The 7907-nt window shown below is 52.9% G+C and overlaps 1 protein-coding gene across 1 annotated transcript in view; it reads left to right on the top strand.

Moving 5' to 3' along the window:
- Positions 1-4817: 4817 nt before the first annotated feature.
- TECPR1 (tectonin beta-propeller repeat containing 1) overlaps positions 4818-7907 on the top strand; it is a 25366-nt gene continuing 22276 nt past the window's right edge. Inside the window, exon 1 of the mRNA XM_045460992.1 lies at positions 4818-4927. The gene's annotated coding sequence lies outside the window, so the exon portion shown is untranslated. The remainder of the gene's footprint in view (positions 4928-7907) is intronic.

Here is a 7907-nt window from a genome sequence, read left to right as displayed (position 1 = left end):
TTCTGGATCCTAGCCCTCTGTTGGTTACACATTTGCAGATACCTTCTGCTCTGGGACATGCTTTTTGACCCCTTTAATGGTATCTTGATAAAGGGAAGTTCTTGACTTGAGAGTAGTTGAATATATCAATATTTTCCTTTACAGTTGGTGCTTTTTATATCTTTTTTGTAGAAATCCTTCCTTAAATCAAGATCATTAATATTTTCTTGTATTATCTTCAATAAGTTCTGTTTTTCACATTAGATCTGTAATTAGAGTGGCCGTACGTCTAGGTTTATGACTCCTGTCCTAGCATCTCCTCCAGTGAGCATCCCCCTTACTCTCAAAAAATGTCTGGGGGCACCTGGGTAGCACAGTCAATTAAGCATCTGAGTTCAGCTCAGGTCATGATCTCACCATTCATGGGTTTGAGCCCCATGTTGGGCTCTGCGCTGACAGCTCGGAGCATGGAACCTGCTTTGGATTCTGTGTCTCCTTCTCTCTCAGAAAATAAATAAACATTTAAAAAAAAATTTTTTTAAGTGTCTGAAAATTTTCTTAAGCTTTTCTTCTCGGAGTCAGCAGCAGATAATTCTATTTCTAGCCAGTAGGGACTACTGGCCCTTGGAGAGGTACAGAGAAGCACACGAGAATGGGTCTGGCTTTCACACCTGGTGGCTGGGTGGCCCCCAACCTTGGGCACTGCCCGCCTGGGAAAGCTGGGCGGAGCTGAGGCCGGGAGGTGCGTCGTCAGTCCCCACCCAGAGCAGATCCCACCTGTGGCAGCAGTCAGCAGAGCTCCACTTCTGTGCTGGAAAGAGAGCTGATGGGTTTGAGACAGGAAACATCACTCCAGGGAAGGTTAATAATAAACCCCATTTGTGTAAATGATTGTAAAACACAATGAAAGGCATTTTAGGCACAAGTGGCTTATTTGACACATATTTCTGGACTCAAAAATACAGTAGGTTTCTTTTATGTACAAGTGTAACACAGATTATGGTTTGGTTTTGAACATTCTGTGTGAGTTTACTGCCATCAGAAGTTCCTGGGGCACCCAGCTGGCTCAGATGGTGCAGCACGCAGCTCGAGATCTTGGGGTTGTGAGTTTGAGCCCCAAGTTGGGTGTAGAGATTACTTAAAAATAAAAATTTAAAAAAAAAAAAGTTCTTCAAACAACTGTCAACCAGTAGCCATCACATGGTCCAGTGGAGAATGATGCATAAAGGAAGTACAAAGTAAGTCCTACGTGAGAAGCTTCTGGCCCATGAGATAAAACAGAGACCCGTATGCCTATTGGTCTTAAAGGTATGAGCCCAAGCCTTATTTTGCTTCCTGGAGCATAGTTAATCTTAAGCAAACGAACCTGGGTTTTCTTTGTCTACTCCTGACCCTTGTACTTTACCACTGACCTTATCTTTAATTAACTGCCTTTATATACACAATTCAAATAACACCCCTATGGCTTATAGTCCTTCCTGCCTTCTAATGTAGTTCCCTCTCCCCCACTGGACCTTTTCAGCTCTGGGGGAAAAGGTTTCTTGGCGAATTTGGATCCCCAAGAGTGCGGGCACTAACCTAACACATAGTAAGCACTCCGAAGACGGCTGTCAAATGAACGCTTGACTCGGCCATGTCTGCCTGAGTCTATATAACCAGGCGGAGATCAGACAGCTGAGACGGTGACTAACAGTGGCTTCCAGGGTGAGCTCACTGTTTGTTTGCTTGTGTTTTAGATTTTAGAGGTGCTGCGGGTTTCCTCTTAGAAACAAAAACATGACTTCCTCACTTTAAGGCGCGGTTGCCTATATTTAAACATGTGAATCAGGACATGCCCTTTTCTACAGATGGTTTCTGCAAGCTTTCCTCTGTCAGAGCTGGAGGAAACACCACATGTTTAACTGCTTCCTCTAGCATCGTAAGGATCACAAGGAAAAGCGAAAGTGTTGAAATTAACTTAATTAGCAGATACAAAGAAAGAGCTGTGTACAGTGTGGGTCCTGCTGGCTGAGCAGGGAGAAGGCTGCCCAGGGTCCCGCCTTATGAATACCGGGCTCAGTGCCGGACATTTGACTCCTTGGCTTTACAAAGGGAGGGATGGCAATAAGCAGAATTAAAGTTAAAGTACCATGAACCCCTGGTGATTAAGAGCTTACTCCAAGCAAATGAGTTTCCACAGAGAAAGGAAAAATCAAACAGTAGTTCGCAAAAGGATATGGCATCAGAAGGATCCCAGGAACAACCTAACCACCCCCATTCAACACATAGGGAGCTTCCGGGAAGCCGTGTTAAGAAAGGGCCAAGGCAGCCACATTCGTTGTTGGTGCAGGTGGGGGGCGAAATGGATTGAGGAACGGCATGTGCGGGCCCGTTCTAGCTAATCTGTGCCCTTTTTGCTCAGGCTCTTCCAACATTTTTCAGTGCACGACTTACATGTTATCTGGGGAACTGGGGGAGGGATATTCATTCCTTTAATAAAAATTGAATACCTACTATGTGTTAGGCCATCACTAAGCCCTGGAAATTCCAGTATGAGTAAGAAAGTCCCTCCCTCAAACACATCACGGTGTCCCAAATACCAGAGATAGACACAGTCATGTCCTCATCCTGAAAGGAGCCCTCCATCAATCACCTGGGATGCTGCCGAGCCCAGTGTTGTTTGTAAAGTGTTTCTGGAACTCTAAGACACGAGACGTGATGCAAATGGCCAAGTGCCTCAGACCCAAACACGCAGAGACTTCGACAATAATACCAATAACATGTGAGTGCTCGCTGGGTGCCGGGCCCCACCGTCAGCACTTTACGTGCACCTTCTCACTTCATCCTCCCTCCAACCCAGACAGACAGGTGCTGTTATTCCCATTTTACAGATAAGGACACAGGCTCAGAGGTCCAGTGACTCCTACGGTAAAGTGATGGGAGCCAGGATACGGGAGAGAAGGGGCAAGGTCAGGATAGAGAAGTCACAGGAAACGAAGGTTAAAACGAGAAGACGCGGGAACAAGGATTAGCAGTCGGTCTCCTGCCGTAAGGGAAGACAGCTCCGCAAAGGACTGAAAGGGCTGGAGGGGGAAGGGCCAATATGGGTCCCCAGAAGGTCCACTGTGTCACATCCTGAACTCAGGAAAACTGGTACTGGACCCTGTCATGGCACAGGAGCTCTGTAAGGCCCATAGAGTGTGCAATGCCTCTCAATGTGGAAACTGAGGCCAGATAGGAGAAATGGCTCCAAAATGTCAGACAGAAGAGAGCACAAGTCTCCCTACACCCAGACTACTGTTTCAGCTGCCTAGCAGCCACGCATCCTCCTGCTAACAGGACCCTAATTTTCCTCTCTGGAACCCCCAGCCGTACCTCGTGTCTCACCGAGGCTCCTGCTGCGGCTGCCATCGCACAGATCCCACAGACTGGGCAGGAGCAAACGTTTCTTTCTCATAGTTCTGGGAGCTGCAAGTCCACGACCAAGGCAGCAGCAGATCTCGCGTCTGGTGACAACCTGCTTCCCGGCCTGCAGTGCCACCCTCTCACGGTGTCCTCACAAGGGGAAGGGGCCTGAACTCTTCTGTGTCTCTTCTTCTAAGGGCGCTATCTTCTTCAGGAGGGCTCCCTGCTCCTGACCCAACGACACCCCCGAAGGCCTCATCCCCAAACACCATCCTACCGGGGATGAGGGCTTTAAGGTCTGAATTTTACGGGGACCAAAGCACACGGTTCATAATAACCCCCATCTCCAGACTAAGCAAGGGTGAAGGTTACACGCCAGACCACACAACCATCCAGCATGAATCAAAGGCTTTTCGGCCTTTAGAGCTGGCGGCCGTGGGGCTTCCCCAGCCATCACCGGCAGGAAGAAAGCTGGTCTGCATCCTCCGAAAGGAGCAGGAATCAGAGGGGAGGGAAACTAGGTCCAAGGGATGTGGTTTCAGCCTGTATGTCCCGCTGTGCTTGGCCTTTCATCAGTCACGGCTCCTTTTTTGTTTTTGTTTTGTTTTGTTTTTCACCTCTGTCCTAACGGCAGGGATACCTCCCGGCTGCTGAGCGGCCCAGAGGAGGGCCCCGCGCACCGCCTCCACCGGCGCCCGGCGCCCGGCCAGCGCTCACACCGGAGCCGCTACTAGGTTGGCTACACCTGCAGCCGGCTTTTCTGTCACTGGCCACAGCAGAGTCTGAACAAAGCAGTGGCCTGTTACCGCTACCACACCACGGACTCACAAAATCGCATGTTTGGCGGACTTCTCCTGAGCAGGTCTGCGTGCTCAAGGGGACGTTTCACCTAGACACCGGTCTCCACGCCCCAGGCCCAGGCGGGCACGCGGCTCTCCGGCCGCCTCGGGTCACCACAGGGCCGCCCCCCGCCCCAGGGCCCCTCCTGACCGCCCCCTCCTCGCCTGACGTCCTGAGAACGCGCGGCTGGCGGGCAGGTCCTGGGGAAGGCGGGCCGGAGTCTGAGGTACCACCGGCCGGGTCCTAAAGAGCGACGGGCCGGGTCCTGAGGGGCTGCAGGCAGGTCCTCAGGGGCGGCGGGCCGGAGCCTGAGGTACGACGGGCTGGGTCCTAAAGAGCGAGGGACAGGGTCCTGGGGAGCGCCGGGGGTCTCGGGGAACGGCGGTGGGGGTGGGGGGTCCTGGGGGCGACTGAGGTCTGCGGGTGTGCGCGGTTCGCTCCCAGGAGCGCGCAGAAACCTCGTCACACCCGACAGCCGCCTCACCTACTCCACCGCGACCCCGGAAGTGGGTGGGCGCGCGACCCCCAGGCGGGCCTGTGATGCGGTGCGCCGCAGCCAATCGCGTGCGCCCGGCCTTGCGTCACCGCGAGGCCGGCCAATGGGCGCGGGCCTGACTGCCGCTTCCTGCCCGCCAGCTCTCCCGGCAGCCGGGGGAGGGCCGGCCCGCTAGCCCGGCAGCGGAGGAGTGATCGCCGCCACCCCGCCCGCCGGGCGCCTGCCCAGGTGAGTGCGGCGGCGGGTCGGGCCGGTGGGATGGGCACCCCGGCCTCTCCGGACAGGTTGAGGCGGCGGAGGGCAGCGGCGCCTCCTCCCCCGCGGCTGCGTTTGCCCCTGACACCCGAAGGGTGGGAGAGGTTGTGCAGGTGCGCCTTCCTGCACACCGTGCCGGGCGCCGTCGCCGTCCCCCGGAACACCCGCTGACGCTTCCACCCCAGTCTCTGCGCTGGAGTGATTCCTGGAGCCTGCGGGTTTAGGGGGTCGAGCTGCAGAGACCGTCTGTCCCTCCTGTAGGCAGCGGTAGGAGCAAATCAGCTTGTCGTGGGATTAGCAAGGGCAGATGGTGAGGGCCGGGCTCTCCGACTGTGCTACTGGTGGCTGGACAGGGGGCCCACCTGTCGCCTAAGTGCATACAGCCGAGTGAAACCAAGGCTGACCTGCCCGCGATCATCGCGGGGGGGGGGGGGGTGGAATGGGGTGGGGTTCATCCCGAAACTGCAGGCTCAGGGCATCTCCTGGCCAGTGCGACCGGTGGACCCTGCTTCAGGAAGGACTCAACTACCGTGCATGTCCTGCTATTTTCTCCCGCGTCTTTGGACCCTGTTGTCGCTTTCCAACAGCCCCTGCAAGTGGCTGGCAGTAAGCAACCTCAGTAGCCAGACTGCCTGTGTTTGTACAGAGGGTGGGAGTGACAGGATGTAATAGAATAACCAACAGGAAACCTTTCAGGAAGGAGTCCTAAGGCAGAGTCAGGGACATAGATGCTTCAAGAGCTCTCTTGGTCCCTTGTGTCCCTCCCTCTACCATACCCTCGCCCTACTCCCCCCACCCCCACCTTCCCTTGGGGACCTTTTGGCCTCCGAAGGGATCTATTAATAAACCTGTTCAGAAAGGCAGGTGGCTCTGAGGGTGGTGAGCAGGTCTTCTTAGTGGAATGACTGAAGGTCCAATTGGAATTCATTGTGCAAAAGTTCTTGGTGAATCTGAAGTTGCTTGCTTGGATAGTGTTCTCTCTACCCCTACAAAACAAAGAAGTCCCAGGATCCCAGAATCAAGAGACTTAATGCTCAAACCTGCTTTTCCTTTCAAGAGTCCTCTGACCCAGTGACCCAGTGTCCCTGGATTGGTTACATGGTTACCTCACAGCCAGGAAGTGGTCTATGAGGAGTTGGGGTAGCATCCTGGCAAGAGCAGAAAGGGGGTGAGGCTGGCCAAGGATATTCACCGCTGTCATCTTTGGCTGGGAAATGATGGTGCCTGGGTGTCCACTCTGAAGGGAGTCTACAAACATAACCCCCATTCCTGTCCTTTCTCTGCAGCAGAGTCTTTTGTTAGCTGCCCGGAAGGTTCAATTATGTCTGTGTGGAAATTACTGCTTAGTCATTTCTCTGAAGGGAAGTGTATCAAATACAAGTCAAAGTCACTATTCATTGAGCTCAACCCACAGGTAGCCTGACTTCACTGGTTTCTTATAATGTGGACTGTCAGCTGAGAGATAGCTTTGAAGAGTGGCTATATATTAAACTGACATCATAAGAACCAAATTCCCTTCACCTCCAAAATTCTTACTTTTCCCCCCAACAATTTATGATGAGGATATTCAGACACACAGCCAAGTTGAATGCGTTATACAGTAAGCACCCCTCCACCCACCATCTTTTCTACTCCTGGTCTTTAGTTTTATCACCAACCTTGCCACCTATTATGACCTTACTTTAAACCTTAAGTAATCGATGGCATTCGGCTTACCTGAAGCAGTATTTCCATCCTAGCCTAGGAAGATGGCGATCTAGCGGATGTAGGTGGCCGTGATCATCCGTAAACTTGGGTTGAACAGCCACTGTGTGCAGATCGCTGTTAAGTGCTAAGGAAATGAAGAGACTAAAGGCTCAGGTTGAAGAGAAAGGGCTTTGATTTTGTCTGTTTTCTACGAGATAGGAGATAAGTCGGAGTTTGTGGTCGCAAATGCCAAGTAGTAAAACAATGCCAATAATGCCCATTGAGTTCTGGCTGAGTACTGAGCATGATCTATCACAGGCTCTACACCTGTATGATTTCACGTAAACCTCACAACAGCTTTGTAAGTAGGTCGGTGTTCCCTTCCGCCTTTTACAAGATTAAGAAACTGAGGCATGGAGAGGTTAGTCGACTCTGGGTGGTGCCAGAAAGTGATGGAGCCAGGACCCAGATTCCAACAGTCGGGGTCCAGGGTGTGGCTCTGGGCACTTTTAGTCACAGCGTAGATGCCAGAGGCAGGTAGTGGACCCTCAGGCTGGGCCAGGCAGGGGTCAAGAGGGGGTGCCTTGCAGCTCTTCCACCTGGACACAGATACCAGTTTTCAAATGGCTCCAGAAGGCTGGTGTCATGACTGCCCATAAGTTTGGCTGAGCCTTGGGGCCAGGGCAGAAAGGTCGGGATTCTGGGATGTTTCATAAAGCTTGGCTCCTGTTCCCTCTTTTTTATTTTTGTATTTTTTTAATATTTATTTATTTTTGAGAGAGAGCTGGGGAGGGACAGAGAGAGAAAGAGGGAGACCCAGAATCCGAAGCAGGCTCCAGGCTCCAAGCTGTCAGCATACAACCCGACGCGGGGCTTGAACTCTCAAACCGCAGGATCATGATCTGAGCCGAAGTAGGATGCTGAACCGACTGAGCCACCCGGGCGCCCCTCTTGTTCCTTCTGCTTCCCTTCTTCCTCATCCCTTGGTTTCTTCCTTCTCAGCCCGCACTTTCTTCTTGGTGTTCGTAAGACACGCTTTGTTCCAAAAGAGCCTATTTGCCCGTAGCAGATGCTCTTGTTCTCAGACGCTTTGCATCTGTGCCATCGAGTTGTGCTGTCTGAAGCGCCCACAGCCTCTGGTGTGCTGGCAGGAGCGGAACAGCCCGGCCTAGCAGCCTCCCGTGAGGGTGGGATGCTGTCTCCTAGCAGCTCTTGCCTCCTTCCTGGCCTTGGGGTGGTGTCAGGCCGAGCTTCCCGCTGCCACTCC

This window comes from Leopardus geoffroyi, chromosome E3 (assembly GCF_018350155.1).
Source record: "Leopardus geoffroyi isolate Oge1 chromosome E3, O.geoffroyi_Oge1_pat1.0, whole genome shotgun sequence".
NCBI classification, from domain to species: domain Eukaryota; kingdom Metazoa; phylum Chordata; class Mammalia; order Carnivora; family Felidae; genus Leopardus; species Leopardus geoffroyi.
Note: the sequence above shows the minus strand (reverse complement) of the source record. Positions and strands in the feature narration are given on the sequence as shown.